General features: G+C 35.2%; 1 long non-coding RNA gene across 1 annotated transcript; it reads right to left on the bottom strand.

The window, feature by feature from the left end:
* Nucleotides 1–9543: 9543 nt before the first annotated feature.
* LOC136043244 (uncharacterized) lies at nt 9544–12429 on the bottom strand. Its single transcript, XR_010621574.1, has 2 exons — nt 12290–12429; nt 9544–9717 (listed from the first exon to the last, which is right to left on the bottom strand). It is a non-coding gene; the product is annotated as an uncharacterized LOC136043244 (long non-coding RNA).
* Between the last annotated feature and the right edge of the window lie 4511 nt (nt 12430–16940).

The raw sequence follows: 16940 nt of genomic DNA, 5'->3' as shown, positions 1-16940 counted from the left end.
TTTATCTTTTTTATTTTTTTTTTATTTTATTCTTAATTTTATTAGTTTTCTTTTTCTCTTCTATTTTTCAGTTTTTTCCTTTTTTTAAGTTTTTTTTTTAGTTTTTAGTTTTTTTAGTTTTTTAGTTTTTTTAGTTTTTTAGCTTTTTTATTTTTTTTATTAGTTTTTAGTTTTTTTTGTAGTTTTTGCCTTTTTTTAGTTTTTTCAGTTTTTTTTTTTAGTTTTTAGTTTTTTACCTTTTTTGTGGATCGTCACCTGATCCACAGATCCACAGATCCACACACAGACAACTTATTTTTATATATATAGATAGATATGAGGGGGTTCACCCCCTTGTCAGATCCTCGCTCTTTACACTAAAGCTTAAATTTTGTCCCAATTCATTAAGAATGACCCTAGAATCACAAAAGCCGTAGAATAAATAGTTGAAATTACTAAAAATACTATAACGTAAAGAACGAGGTATTAGGAGGAGTTGAGCCCCTCAAATGGGTAATAATTTCTGTTTGTTTTAAGTTTTAATGCTGTTCCTTACTTCCAGCTGAAAGTACTTTTTCATATTTATTTTTTCATTGTGTTTTTAAATAATGCTAGTAAATCCTGCGCTCCCTTCATGGAGATTTTCATCCCCCATGACAAATTATCGATGGAAAGTTCCCCCAGCATATCCCCCTCTTCTCAACCCCTCCCCCAACCAAAAAAATCATCCTGAAAACGCCTGTACACTTCCCAATAACCATTACTATATTTAAGCATTGGTCAAAGTTTGTAACTTGTTGCCCCTCCCATGGGGACTGTGGGGGAGTAAGTCGTCCCTAAAGACATAGTTATAAGGTTTTTCGACTACGCTGAATAGAATGGCTATCGCAGAATTTTGATCCGTTGACTTTGGTAAAATAATTAGCGTGGGAGGGGGCCTAGGTGCCCTCCAATTTTTTTGGTCACTTAAAAAGGGCACTAGAACTTTTCATTTCCGTTAGAATGAGCCCTCTTGCAACATTCTAGGACAACTGGGTCGATACGATCACCCCTGGGAAAAAGAAAAAAAAACAATAAAACAAATAAACACGCACCCGTGATCTGCCTTCTGGCAAAAAATACAAAATTCCACATTTTTGTAGATAGGAGCTTGAAACTTCTACAGTAGGGTTCTCTGATACCCTGAATCTGATGGTGTGATTTTCGTTAACATTCTATGACTTTTAGGGGGCGTTTCCCCCTATTTTCTAAAATAACGCAAATTTTCTCAGGCTTGTAACTTTTGATGGGTAAAACTAAACTTGATGAAACTTATATTTTTAAAATCAGCATTAAAATGCGATTCTTTTGATGTAGGTATTGGTATCAAAATTCCATTTTTTAGAGTTTTGGTTACTATTGAGCCGGGTCGCTCCTTACTACAGTTCGTTACCACGAACTGTTTGATAATAAACGAAACTCAAGAGGAACTAATGAGCACTAAGTCTAACCTAATGAATGATATTTCTCGTGTCGTATCAAATACAATGAAAGATCGCCGAGCTTCGGAAATTATAAGTGAAGATATTGTGAACGAAGTTTATAATTCGATTTCCCTTGAATATAATGCCAAATTTGAAAAAAATTGAAACAACCCTTCGAAAACTTTATAATGCTGTGAACTTGCTTGAAAATAAAATCTCTAACTTAGAAGCAAGTTTGACCAACTAGAGCAGGATGCCTTACTTGATAGCCTAATATTTACGGTGTGAAACCAAACCCCAATGTGGAACTGAGAGAAAATCTTAATGGAGTGATAACACAAATAATGGGCTTGCAAGATTTTAAAGAAATGGACCTCTTAAAGGTTAATCGATTCCACATGCCTGCTAATCAAACTGAGAATGTGAAAATCACCCCAGTTCTAGTAAAATTTTCAAGCTTAGATACTGCCCGTAAAGTGTTTGCAGCTAAAAGTAAGTTGGCAAAGTCAGGTGTATTTGTTTTAGAAAACCTAACTAAAAAGCGTCGGGATCTATTAAACGCGGCTCGTAGCACCTTTGGCCCAAGAAGTGTTTGGTTTGATCATGGTCAAATTCTAGCCAAAGTTCCTGGTGAAACTCGTATACGCAAAATAAATTATTTGCATGAATGTATTAGTATGTGACTGGTTAATATTTTCTTGATGCGTATCCTTTCCTAAGTCATTCTTTTTTACAGTTTCTTTTTATTTCGTTTCATTTTTTTTTCATGCTCATGGTTCATCCCGATAGTATCTTCTGTGCTATTAATTATTTATGTGTTTATAATCCTTTGACAGGTTTTTCTTTCGTAATAGATTTAGGTAAAGATTTATTTTTTGTTCATCTGGTGATATAAATGGACTCCAAGTAAAACCTGCTTTTGTCAATATTTTAAGTCGTGAAAGACGCCTTTGCGAGCTTGAAAATAATCCTTTTGGTCTAATTAGTATTGTGAATAATTCTGTGGGTCAGGTTAATCAAAACCTGACTAATATAAACCCTGTTTGTAATAGTAAATATGTTTCGGAATTGGGGGAGAGGAGGTTACCAAAGGAAATTATTCCCTGAATGCACTTCAGCTTAACATTCAGGGTCTTTCCTCGTCAATAGATAATTTAAGACAAATAGTTTCGGATGGACAGCCTGATGTTGTTGGTTTGTGCGAGACATTTTTGGATTCTGGCAATGAAATGCTATTGGATATCTATGGCTACAAAATGGAACATATAAACCGCTGCAAGATGGCTAAAGGAGGTCTTATCATGTATATATCTAGTAATTTGCATTATTGCTTACGGGATGACTTATCAAGGAATTTTGAAGGTATCTTTGAGTCACAATTTATAGAAATTAGAGTTAATGGTATTGGTCTAATCATAGGCAATATTTATCGTTCTCCTTGTGGCGCGGTTTCGTTGTTTCTTCGGAATCTTGAGGAAATACTTGACTTAATATTGAAACGTCCGTGTCAGTTAATCATAATGGGTGACTAATATAAATTTGATGGATTCAAATTCTTCGGCTTCAGTTGATTTTCTTTCAACCATGCTTGCCGCAGGAACTCTACCAACTACATCCATCCCCACACGAGTAACTAATGTTACAGCTTCTTTGATTGACAATATCTTCTCTACGCTTTGCTTGAAGAAAAACTCAATTTTAGTTACTGATATCTCCGATCATTTTCCCATATATTCTCGGTTCAGTTTTAATCGGGGAAGGAATAACCGGGCTCAAGTGTTTGATTCCTATTCTATTAGGTTTGGTGAGAATGAGTTATCTCTTCTTGGTTCTAAATTAGCGAAAAATTTGTGGAGCTTATTTGATAATAACAAGGATTTTTCTTGTTTATTTGAGTCGTTTTATGGAACCATAAAAGAGGCTATTCTTAACATTTGTAAAGTACCACCTTCTATCGCAGGTCTAAAAGGATTATTCCTCTAAACCCATGGATGACATCCGGACTTCTCAAAAGCTGGAGAAGGAAAAATAATCTCTGGAGGTATTATAAATGCGCTACACTTTCAACGAGTGCTATTCGTCTTTGTCAATTCAAGATTTACCGGAATATATATAATTCCTTGTGTAGGAAAGCCAAATCTCTCTATTATCTAAATAATTTTGCTGCGTGTAATAAGGATATTCGTAAAACTTGGAAGGTAATAAATTCTGTGCTTAAACCTGTTCTCAATATAGCTCTTTACCTATGAGTCTGGTCATTGGTGATGAGGCTGTAGAGGGTGAGCTTAATGTCCAAGAAGTATTTACTTCATTTTTCGCTAGTATTGGTAATAATATCGCTTCTACAGCTACTTTATCTCGGTCTAAGTCGGACTTTAGATCTTACCTCGGGCCGTCTTGTGTTAAGTCTATGTTTCTAGAGCCAGTAACAGAAATTGAAATTACTAAAATTGTTAATGGCTTGAAAGACTCATCTTCATCTGGGCCAGATTCTATTCCTACTAAGGTAGTTAAATGTATTCTTCCTTCAATAGTTGTGCCTCTTACAAAACTTGTTAATCTTTCATTTAAATATTGTTCTGTATAAAGGTGGACCAAGAAATGATCCAGCAAATTATCGACCAATTTCAATTTTATCAGTATTTAGTAAAATCTTCGAAAAGGCTATGCTTTCTCGTCTGCTTAAATTTCTAAAATCTAAAGAGTTTCTTCATGATTTTCAATTTGGTTTCCGAATGAAGCACTCCACTGAGCATGCCTGTATGACCCTTTTGAATTTTATACATTCTGAATTGGATTCGGGATTAATTCCGGCTGCTATATTCCTGGATATTCGCAAGGTATTCGATTCCTTAACCCATGAAATTCTTCTATCGAAGATGTCTCATTTTGGAATTAGGGGTAATGTATTTTCTTGGTTTCAATCTTATTTGAATGATAGGTTAATTTCTGTCAATCCACAGTTTAATTTCTGTCTATCGCAAGTGAATTTTGGCGTCCCTCAGGGATCAGTTTTAGGGCCAGTGCTATTTTTGATTTATATAAATGATCTTTTTTACGCAGTAAAAAAGCAGAAACCTATTCATTGCTGTAGACTCTGTCATCCTAAACCTTCCCTTGCCCATAGTGCCAGCTATAGTTCACCATCTTCTGATGTCCTTGTTTGTTTTGCTGATGATAGCACACTCGGCACTTCGGGGAACTGTGAATCCGAGCTTCGATTAAACTTGGAATACTTGTTTGAGAGAGTAATTTCATGGCTTGATGCTAATTTTCTTACCCTAAATTATTCAAAATCCAATTTTTTGATATTTTCGCATGTTTCTCAGATTTATCCCAAGTTATCAGAAATTCATCAGCCAAATGGGATAATTCACAGATCTAAAGATTGATATGTTCGTTTTTTGGGCATTCTTGTTGATGAAAACTTGTCTTTCAAGCGTCACATTGGTTTGATTAAAATGAAGATATGCAGGAGTCTCGGTATTTTAAGGAAACTCAAACATATTTTCCCTGGATCAATTTTGGAAATCCTTTTTCACTCCTTGATCCGATCTTACGTTTCCTACTGTCCAATAGTATGGATGTCAACCTTTCCTTCACTGTTAAAACCACTTTCTAAGGTTTATAATAAAGCTAGAAACCTCATTAAGGAAACTAACCGTTCAAGAGTTATCCCATTACTTGATCTCGAGTCACTGTATATTCTTTCGTGTGCATGTTTTACTTTTTCTCAGCTTCATGGTGACCTCCCCCGTCCCCTAAGTGTTCAGCCATCTTTCACCTCTGATCAGAATAATTATAATCTTCGCAATACCGAAAATCATATTCAAGTTCCTTTTACTCCTTGTGTAAGGTCAGACTTTAATCCTTTAATTGCGAGTTATATTGTATGGAATAAGTTGCCCGAATCAGCTCGAAGGTGCCACTCATTCGGTTTGTTCAAAAAAAACTATTAAAAATTCATTGGCTTCTTAGAAATTATTTTATCTCTTTTTATATGTGTATATGCGTGTATGTATGCATATATATTTCCTGATTATTTCATTGGAGTCTATTTTATCTACAGATCTACATAATTAATTTAGTCTGTTCAATCTATTAGTCTATTTAGTTTTGTTTTCTATAGTTTTTCATTTTATTTATACTTTCCTCTCTTCTCCTTTTTGCTCTTCTCTCTGTGAGTAAGTGATTATTTTTTTTCTTCTCTGAGTAAGTGGCTCGTTCATTTTCCCCTTTTTTACAGGCCAAAGAGCCTTTGGGGAAATAGTAAAATGTAATATTGTATGTGTGTTTTGTGATGAATAAATCTTATCTTATCTTAAAAGAGGGTACCTCCCTTAAAACTTCTCTTTTAAATTTAATTTCTGATTGTTGTTAAATAATACCGGAAAATTCAGCCCCCCTCCGTTGAAAATTCATTCCCTCCATGAAAGATTCCTGCATGGAAAGTCATTCCCACGTAAAATACCCTTCCCTCGTCGGGGAAATTTCCCTCAAACAATCCCATCCTAACTGCAAAATTCCCCCAGGTATAATTATTGTGGACAATTGCGGGTGATAACTTTTTAGGCAATCACGTATCTACGACATTTGCTTATTCTATCCGCCAAGCTTTATCCCGATTCCTCCACCCTAAGCGTTTTCCAAGATTTCCGATTTCCCCCTTCAACTTCCCCCAATGTCAACAGATCTGGTCGGGATTTAAAATAAGAGCTCTGAGACATAAATTCCTTCTAAATATCAAATTTCAGTAAGATCTGGTCACCCGTTCTGAAGTTAAATATACCCCAATTTTTCTAATTCTTTCAAATTAATACCCCCAGCTCCTCCAAAGAGAACGGATTCGTTCCAATTGTGTCAATAACGTATCTAGAATTTGTGCTTATTCTTCCCGTCAAATTTCGTCCTGATCTCTCCACTACAAGCATTTTCCAAGATTTCTGTTTCCTTTCTCCAACCCCCTACGTACCCAGATCCAATTCGAGTCGAAAATTTTCTCGTATTCTCGTTGTTAAAGGTTTTTTATGTTCAAAAAATGTTTTTTTTTAAATATTGAAGAAAAAGAATTTTATGTTGGGAAATCTTTTTCAATTATTATTTTTTCTATAATTATTAAAAGTCCCACGCTCTACCGACTGAGCTAACCACTTGCATGTGTGTAAATATAACTTTTAAAAATTTCAAATTAACATGGGCTCTTATGGAGAAATGGGTTAATTAAGTAGCTAATACGTGGTTTCTGGAAAACAGGGAAGGAGTTATCGGATCGAGCTGAAATTTCGCGGATAAGCTCCTGGGCCATAGGGGACCTTAACTTGTGAATTTCAGCCCGATCGGACAACAGTAAAGGGGTGGGATGGAGTTGGGGGGTCGAAACTTTCGGGGGGTTAAGATTTTCCTACGAAACTTTCAAGGGCACTTACTCGGAGAATTCCGCATCGAATGAGTCTTCGTACACCCAGATCCGATGTCGGCTGTGACCTGAAAAAAAAGAACATGAACTTTAAGTGGCTATGCGTGGTTTCTGGAAAACAGGGAAGGAGTTATCGGATCGAGCTGAAATTTCGCGGATAAGCTCCTGGGTCCTAGGGGACCTTAACTTGTGAATTTCAGTCCGATCGGACACCGTTAAAGGGGTGCTGGGGTTGACGGGTCGAAACTTTTGGCCAGATTTTTCCCATGAAGGAAAAGTTGGAGGGGGATGAAATTTGGCAGGTTTCTTAGTTGGAGCTCGGGCTACGAAATGCATCCCTCCCCATCCCTCTGCGACCACTGGAACCGAAGATCGCTTAACTGTCGTGGTTCGCCTCTTTATAGAGGCACGAGTGTGCCTCCTTGATTTTAGTCTCTTTGGTTTCTTATCTCGTTTCTAGACACAATGCTCTTGTGTGACGGAGAATGCGGTTCAAGAGTCAACGCTCTGTGTGAAGGGAAAAGAGAAAAAAGAGAGGGCGGGGACTTTATGGGATTCTACGAGACCCCACGGGGCTCTACGAAATAGGAAGGACCTCAATTTTGTGTTACATAACTCGATCTAATTTGTCGGAAATTTTATATTTATTTGATTTTTACCTAAATAACATTTCCTTTTTTTTAGAAGGACTTTTAGAAGTACTAAAGGATGTTGTCAGCGAAACCAATACTGGGAATGTATAGCGCCACCAACACAGCAAGAACAGTCTATTTTGAGTAAATTTCGTAACTCTGTATAAGCCTGTTTTATGTTGCATTCGTCTTTTTGTGTATAGACGCTTATTTTTACATAAAAAGACAGTGCAGCAGAACTGGTTTCTTATAATTTTAAAGTTTAAATAAAAAAAACAAGGGTTCTAAACCTCAAGTTAAATAGAATCTGAGTAAAATTCGCGTATATTTTTTCTTTTGCTCCCCTTTTTATATTTTACTAAAAAAAATAGAACCCTTAAAAAAATTTTAATCGATTTTCTTTTGTGCTCATCCTTCACCTAACGAATTTACTGCTCATTGAAGCTGTGCAATTATGTGGCCTCTGCTCCTGCCAAAGAACCTCTTCCCGACTCAACATACAACATTTTTTATTTTATATTTATATATAAATTTAATCAATAAAATATTGTTTCTTTGTATTCTTGCAAACTGCTTGTTGTTCTTAGATTTAGGGATAGTTCATAGGGACGGAGTGCAAGATAGGGAAAATTAAAATAAATACATAACTATGTTTATCAAAATAATTAATGAAGAGTATTTATTATACACGAACAACTATTGTATACTTTCAACTTTAAGCATCCCCTTTTAAGAAGGGGGTGCCATGGAGGAAAAGTGATTTTGTGGTTATGTTTCAAAAACAGTTTCGACAGACCTATTTCTGGGCCTGCCATTTTATTTTTGCGGATTAATGCTATAACTTCAAAAATGTAGCTAGGACTTTTTTATATATAGAGTGAACCTGATAAAAGTAGGAAAGGGGATCTTGCTTGTCCAAAAACCCCAATGCTAGGGTTTACTGTATCTATATGCTCACTAATGGCGAAGTTATAATAATTATAAAATGACTAAAATAATTCATTCTGTCAAATATATTGACCATCGGGTAAAGAATAATTTCAATTGAAAATATATTGCGTATTCATTGAAGAGCCAATGCCACTAATTGTTTTGGGGAGTTAAATGAGGGTTGGACTACTCATATTAATGGCCTTTTCCGTTTCTTTTTGTGCTGGATTTCTACTTTCAATATAGGCTGTTTGGTTTAAGATTGTTAACTTAGTGGATTCGACATATGCCCGCTCTGATCTCTAAAATTATGTCTTTTTTTCGCGAAAATGTATCGTTTTCATGCATTGAATTTTTAAATGAAATAACAATGTATACAGTACTTTTGCGTTGACGATAGCTTCTGGTCTATGGATGAGCATACTAACCCCAAAAAACCTTTGGGCGTTTTCATGAGTATCTAGGCTTGTATGAAACGCCTAGAGGACACTTTTAAGAACCAAATAAAATTATTGAAGAAGAATTTTGATTTTTCAAAAGAACTTTGCAGTAAGGTCGTGGAAATACGGCATATATTTTATGACATTTCCAAAATGTTGAAGATTAGCAAAAAAATATATAAAACACCTTTTAAACCGTCGATTGTTGAAAAGACGTTATACTTTTGACGGTGGGGGAGACCTGTACTTAACGCTTTTGGTCGGTAAAACTCGTGAAAATTTTGTTATAATAGATTTTGAGTTGACCGTAAATCGAAAGTAACTCTAGAACAAAAGAGGTTATAGCATTAAGCGTTAATTATTTATAGCATAAGTGCAATAGTATTTTTCATCAGCTTGCTATATGAGTGGGATCGAATATTAAACCTATTCCAATTTTCGGAATAGACCCTAAAACTCTTACTTAAAGATGCAAATCAGTGTTGTCAGCTAAGTGATACCACATCTGAAAACTTATACAATTATTGAAAAAATTTAACTCGAGTATAGAATATGAAAAATGGATTCTTAAGAATGTCGAAATTTTAGTTATTTTAGAAACTCTGCTTAGAGGTCAGAATCAAAATCCTACGGGCAAAACAATAAAATTCTACGGTTGAATCATAGGGTTTCAATGTCACGTGACCCATACGACATCGTTTATTGCTTGATAGCCAATGATTAACGCAGGGGTGGGGAATAAGTGCATGCATGGTAAGTGCAAACAAACACTATTTAGGAACAGTAGGGAAAATTTTCCAAGACAGTGGAATTCAATTCAGTGGATATTGATTCAATCCAGTGCATATTATAAGCGCCTGAAAAAAAATGCAGAATAAGCTACTATCGCAATGATCATTTAGAGGATTAGCTCTTAATGTGAGACAAGTCTATATTTAATCATCTTATTGGTACATGCGCAGTTAGTGAATGCTCTATGTTTACTTAGTAATTCAATAATAAAACTTAAAACCAGTGAAAGTCGTGCAACCAATGCCAAATTTTCACCGTGCAGGCGTAGTATTTCAGCCCCCCCCCCCCAATAAAAAAATATTAATAATCTATACCAACTTGCGACGTTTTAGCTTATACTAGAATCTAATTAACAGAAAAATCACAGAAATTCTATTACGGATAAACCAAAACATGTTGACCATGCTGAAAAAACACATGCTTACCAGGTGTGGAAAAAAAGTCACCATGCTCTTTGGGAAACAAGTTCTTTCTGCTGTTGTAATTGAAAATACCCTTTATAACAATTTTTTGCCGATTCGAGATATAAGGCTCAACCCCTTTTCATAGATTGTTGGCAACTGTAGTATTTTTTTTAGTAATGACCTTAGTCCAATCAGGCTGTCTAAACATAGGAATTGACTATCCCTTGTGAGGTGTTTCTTTACCTACCGTAACGGTGATACTAGTATATAGCTAGTAAGATTGGTGGATACTCAGAAGAATATCCATTGATATCCTGTTATATCTCTAGAAGCCGTATTATTAATCCTTTGGATGAGTATAAACAGCTTTCTATGAGCTCTGCAGAACCCGGGCATTCATTTTTGGGAACAAGCTTTGTGTAAAATTTGAAGAGAAATCCCAGCTGGTGTAGAACAAAACAGTAATTGTAATAACAATATCACCCAGATCAGTCGGTAAAGATGACCAGCCAATAAGTAGAAATCCATTGCCCCCAGACATTCTGGCTAAGGCCTCCTTTGGTTGGTGCCAGACCAAATCAACGAGGGAGTAATTACTCGTATTCTTTTGTCCCACCTTGTTATTTCTGTGCACTTCTAACATAGGGCAACTCTTCTACAGTTTCCAGTAATTTCGCAGGTTCAAATTATTTTTTTGAACCTAGCTATGATACCATTACTTGAACCCTCCTATGATAACTCTACCCCAAAAACAAGAAAAAAAATCAAGATAAATAAGAATGTAAAATAAATACTATAGGATATTCTGCCTATATTTTGAAAAGTAGGCAAAATATTTCAAGATTCTTTCTTTTGTTCATATTTTCTTTTTGGCTGTTTAGTTTTGCACGTGGTGAAATTTTCGGCTAGGGGGGGGGCTCATGGAGGGAAATATTGGAGGAGTTTTCAGAGGGCCACTTTGTTTGATTGGGAATTTTTTTACAGGAGGATAGTTCCAAGGGAAAATTTTTCGAGGGAATATAACATCCATTAATCTAAAGGAAAAGCTTATATTTTAACGAGGCTTATTTTGACACGTCGAAAATACACGAGTATTTTCACAAGGCCCTATTACCATAAGGTATCCATGCAAATATTTATGTGTTGTGTAATAATTAACACATAAACGCTAAAATAAGCTGAATAAGCTAACTATAAATAAACCACTTTTTATTTCCTTAATCATGTCCAAACACTATTTGTATAAAACCCAAAACCACATATATACACTTATTCAAAAAAAAGCAAATTTGACATCATGTTACACGTTTAAGGCTAAAAGCCATTTCAATCAAAATGCTTGAGCATTGTGCAAGTTAGGTTTACTTTTGTAGCCATTAGGGTAGCCATTAGTCATTAGGGCAAGGGCCAAGGGTATGAGTAACTACTTATTTTATTCAGAAGGACTAATAAATAAATCCTTGAGGATAAATAAATTTGTTAGACATTGTTGAATTCAAGATCATAAGGCTATTTTTATCCTGAGATGAATATATGTTGTTTTCCAAAAGACATCTCAGGAAAATGACCAAAAGTTATAGAAATAATATTTCTTATGAAAATATTAATTTGTCAATTATATTAGAAAGATGAGAACGTTATACCTTGATAGACTACGAATCGAACAGAAATCTCACTGATTTTTTTTAAAGATTTCCTTTTTTATACAAAAGAAAAAAAAATGAGGTACATAGCATATTTTAGGGCAAAGGCTCATTGATAAATTTTAAAAGAAACAAAGACAAAGTAACATTTCGAATAAAACATTGAGCAAAAGTAAATCCAATTGCTAGACGGATTATATTCCCTACTATTCTCTATATCCTCTATCAAACTAAGATCAAATAGAGCCTAAATTTTGGAATATTTGGAAAGCACTCTTCTGAAATGGAATAAAAAGTTTTAATGTTTTTTTTGTTTTGTTTTTTAATAAGTCAGAAGTGATTGAAAGGTAACAAGGCTCATTAATTAACTCTTTGGCATATAGTCCATTCGCTACAAAACACTAAGTGAAACTGGAGGTCAAAATAGTTTTTTGAATGAGAAAGAATGAAATGATGTCAAAATTTGCTGCTCATGGGCCCACTCCCCTCTATTTGTGCTGTTATTTAGCTCAAATGGCCCACTTATTACGTGTAAGCTGAGACTTCAAGCCGAATCTTCCGATATACCATATCAATACAATTCTACTTACTCTTATCTTACGTCTGCGAACACGATGAAGCCGCGTTGCCAACTGGACAGTGTTCAGCGCCTGGTGATATTCTGTCTGCCCACCAGAAACCCGAGCGTGAGCAATGACTGTTGTCTGGCACGTGACAACAATCCTAGAAAAATTCCATAATAAATCAATTTAGCGATTTAATTCCAAGGTTTTGTTGGAATGGAATCGCAAGAACTGGTAAGAATAATACGGCAAATGTTTAGATTCGTTCCAAGTGCTCTAAAGTGGGTATTACTGCATATAGCAAGATTCTGACGATCGCATATTATTTCTTTTGACGATTATTTCTTTGTCATTATTAGAGAAGCGTATTCATTTTTTAGGTTTCTAAAATCCCCCTCCAACGAGACTAAAAATGCGTAAAGTGGGTTTCCTTAGATGTAACATTACCAATAAGAGTGAAGGGTTTTAGTCCATGAGCCCCGCGGGCAGCGGGCCGATTTCTGTATTCTGTATTTATTTAAAAGATTGATAAAACTAAAAAAACTCAAACGAGGCTTATTGAATAAATATAGAATACATACCTCGCCCCGCTACCCACGGGTCTCATAGACTAGTATGCTTCGCTCATAGGAAATGTTTACTGTAAGAAGGCCCAATTTATACATTTTTAGTTTGCCCCATGGAGGAGGAGGGTCAACCAGAAATGGATGCGCTTCCAGAATTGACATTTCTAAGTGCTCTAAACTGGAACAAAACTAAACATTTACCATGAATACTCTTCCATTCAATTTAAATTCCGCCCCCAGGAGTCTTCTTTGCCTAATTGGGAAAGAGGTTGGTATAGGTTACTTCTGCCGACTGGGTTAGGGAGCGGTTTAAATTTGAAAAAAAAACTTTATTTTCGTTGAAAAGATTAAGAAAAGGAACATATTCTTCATCTCCCAACATTTTCATTAATTTACGCCTTGGCAGGGGAAGGGGCTCAAGTCTAATGGATCAGAATCTTAGAGGTCACAGTTAGATGTGGCTTCGCCTACTAGTCATAAACTATCTGTAAATTTTCCCATGCATCCTCTCACTCCCCACCCCTAATTGTTTTACAGAAGTAACTTTTTCATTTACCAAATTCACCTTTATTTTTTATCCTCGCCTTTCAGAAATATTGGCTAAGGGCTCCAAGAAGCAAAGAAATCTGATATGGATTCAAAGAATATGCCGACACTCGTCTATTTTCTAGCTAAAACGCTCCCTCGACACCCTGAATGCCTTGTATTCTGTGAGGCACTAGCTTACATGATCATAGCTATCAACCCCCATTGGACAGTCCCCCGCCTTAAAAGAGTAGGCTATTCTTACTAAAGGGACGTACAATGTTTTTTTTTATCGAATAATCATATCAAATCGAGGGGGAAGTCAATAATAAAAAATAAATGGTAAAATTCTAGTTAATTGACTTCCTTATCTCAGAAAGAGTTAAGGTTAGGAAAATTAAACTTTCAGAGATGAATCTACAGACTAAAATATGTCCCGGGAAGGTATTTTAAAGTATCCACCTCCACTCCTTCTCCCTCTAGAGGGCCCTGAAATTTGCCTGACAGGTCTAAACCTATTGAAATTTTGACAAAACAACATTTTAACTTAATTTTCAGTTACTAGTTGCTTTTTCTCTGCCTTTAGTTCTGAAAATGCAATTCCTGTTATTTGAGTAGAATTTTGAGCCATATCAACATTTTTTTTCAAAATTAGGAAATATATTTGCATATCTTTAAAACCTTATAAAATAGAACTGAGCAAAGTTATGAAGCTGAAAACAATTTTGTTGTACTTCAATTAAGCACAAGATCTATTTTGCAAGGTTTCAATTTTATAAGACACATATTTTTAAAGGTTAGCAAAGGTCAGGGCCCTCTAGAGGGAGAAAGAGTAGAGGTAGTTGCTTCAAAATAGCTTCCCGGGACATACTTTAGTCTGTAGATTCATCCCTGAAAGTTTCATTCTCCTAACATAAACCCTTTCCGAGATAGCAAGAAGTCAATTAACTAGAATTTTACCAAATAAATAGTTATTTGTTAATTTCAAGAAGATGTGAACAGAAATTTAATAAAATCCAGAATTTCGGAGAGAAAAGACCCCAACCTCCCCCCCCCCACCCTCGGTACTTTTATACCGTTTTAACTGCGTTTGGCTATACCGATCGTGAAATTGCTATGAGGAGCCTCCTTTAGAATGTTGTTAAGCTTATTCTATAACGCATAAATAATTGTAATATAAAATCCTCAATGGACTACCTCACAACAGGAAAAAATGCCACATTCTCATCGCTAGGATGTGTTATATTTCGTTACCTATTGTGTAACACATAAGAAAATCCATGCACATTATTTTCTTTATGAAGAAACCCTTTTGTATGTGTCGCAACAAGAGCTGCTCCGACCTTGTTTTGCCAAGTTTTCATCTTCTCTTCAAGTTCAGTGTTGTTCAGAGATTGAAAAGAAAATAATGTGCATGGGTTTTCTTATGTGTTATACAATAGGTAACGAAATATAACACATCCTAGCGATGAGAATGTGGCATTTTTTCCTGTTGTGAGGTAGTCCATTGAGGATTTTATATTACAATTATTTATGCGTTATTATTTAAATCGCTAAATTGATTTATTATGGAATTTTTCTAGGATTGTTGTCACGTGCCAGACAACAGTCATTGCTCACGCTCAGGTTTCTGGTGGGCAGACAGAATATCACCAGGCGCTGAACACTGTCCAGTTGGCAACGCGGCTTCATCGTGTTCGCAGACGTAAGATAAGAGTAAGTAGAATTGTATTAATATGGTATATCGGAAGATTCGGCTTGAAGTCTCAGCTTACACGTAATAAGTGGGCCATTTGAGCTAAATAACAGCACAAATAGAGGGGAGTGGGCCCATGAGCAGCAAATTTTGACATCATTTCATTCTTTCTCATTCAAAAAACTATTTTGACCTCCAGTTTCACTTAGTGTTTTGTAGCGAATGGACTATATGCCAAAGAGTTTAATTAATGAGCCTTGTTACCTTTCAATCACTTCTGACTTATTAAAAAAAACAAAAAACATTAAAACTTTTTATTCCATTTCAGAAGAGTCCTTTCCAAATATTCCAAAATTTAGGCTCTATTTGATCTTAGTTTGATAGAGGATATTGAGAATAGTAGGAAATATAATCCTTCAAGCAATTGGATTTACTTTTGCTCAATGTTTTATTCGAAATGTTACTTTGTCTTTGTTTCTTTTAAAATTTATCAATGAGCCTTTGCCCTAAAATATGCTATGTACCTCATTTTTTTCTTTTGTATAAAAAAGGGAATCTTTAAAAAAAAGTCAGCGAGATTTCTGTTCGATTCGTAGTCTATCAAGGTATAACGTTCTTATCTTTTTAATATAATTGACAAATTAATATTTTCATAAGAAATATTATTTCTATAACTTTTGGTCATTTTCCTGAGATGTCTTTTGGAAAACAACATATATTCATCTCAGGATAAAAATAGCCTTATGATCTTGAATTCAGCAATGTCTAACAAATTTATTTATTCTCAAGGATTTATTTATTAGTCCTTCTGAATAAAATAAGTAGTTACTCATACCTTGGGGGCCCTTGCCCTAATGACTAATGGCTACCCTAATGGCTGCAAAAGTAAACCTAACTTGCACAATGCTCAAGCATTTTGATTGAAATGGCTTTTAGCCTTAAACGTGTAACATGATGTCAAATTTGCTTTTTTTTTTTTTTCTTTTTTTTGAATAAGTGTAGGCCTATATATGTGCTTTTGGGTTTTATACAAATAGTCTTTGGACATGATTAAGGAAATAAAAAGTGGTTTATTTATAGTTAGCTTATTCAGCTTATTTTAGCTTTTATGTGTTAAATATTACACAACACATAAATATTTGCATGGATACCTTATGGTAATAGGGCCTTGTGAAAATACTCGTCAATTCGACGTGTCAAAATAAGCCTCGTTAAAATATAAGCTTTTCCTTTAGATTAATGGATGTTATATTCCCTCGAAAAATTTTCCCTTGGAGATATCCTCCTGTAAAAAAATTCCCAATCAAACAAAGTGGCCCTCTGAAAACTCCTCCAATATTTCCCTCCATGAGCCCCCCCCCCCTAGCCGAAAATTTCACCACGTGCAAAACTAAACAGCCAAAAAGAAAATATGAACAAAAGAAAGAATCTTGATATATTTTGCCTACTTTTCAAATATAGGCAGAATATCCTATAGTATTTATTTTACATTCTTATTTATCTTGATTTTTTTTCTTGTTTTTGGGGTGGAGTTATCATAGGAGGGTTCAAGTAATGGTATCATAGCTAGGTTCAAAAAAATAATTTGAACCTGCGAAATTACTGGAAACTGTAGAAGAGTTGCCCTATGTTAGAAGTGCACAGAAATAAAAAGGTGGGACAAAAGAATACGAGTAATTACTCCCTCGTTGATTTGGTCTGGCACCAACCAAAGGTGGCCTTAGCCAGAACGTCTGGGGCAATGGATTTCTACTTATTGGCTGGTCATCTTTACCGACTGATCTGGGTGATATTGTTATTACAATTACTGTTTTGTTCTACACCAGCTGGGATTTCTCTTCTTTCATTGATCAGTCCATTTGCCCTAATACAAAAATTTGAGCGAGGGTAC

This window comes from Artemia franciscana, unplaced genomic scaffold, assembly GCF_032884065.1.
Source record: "Artemia franciscana unplaced genomic scaffold, ASM3288406v1 Scaffold_3871, whole genome shotgun sequence".
Taxonomy (NCBI): domain Eukaryota; kingdom Metazoa; phylum Arthropoda; class Branchiopoda; order Anostraca; family Artemiidae; genus Artemia; species Artemia franciscana.
Note: the sequence above shows the minus strand (reverse complement) of the source record. Positions and strands in the feature narration are given on the sequence as shown.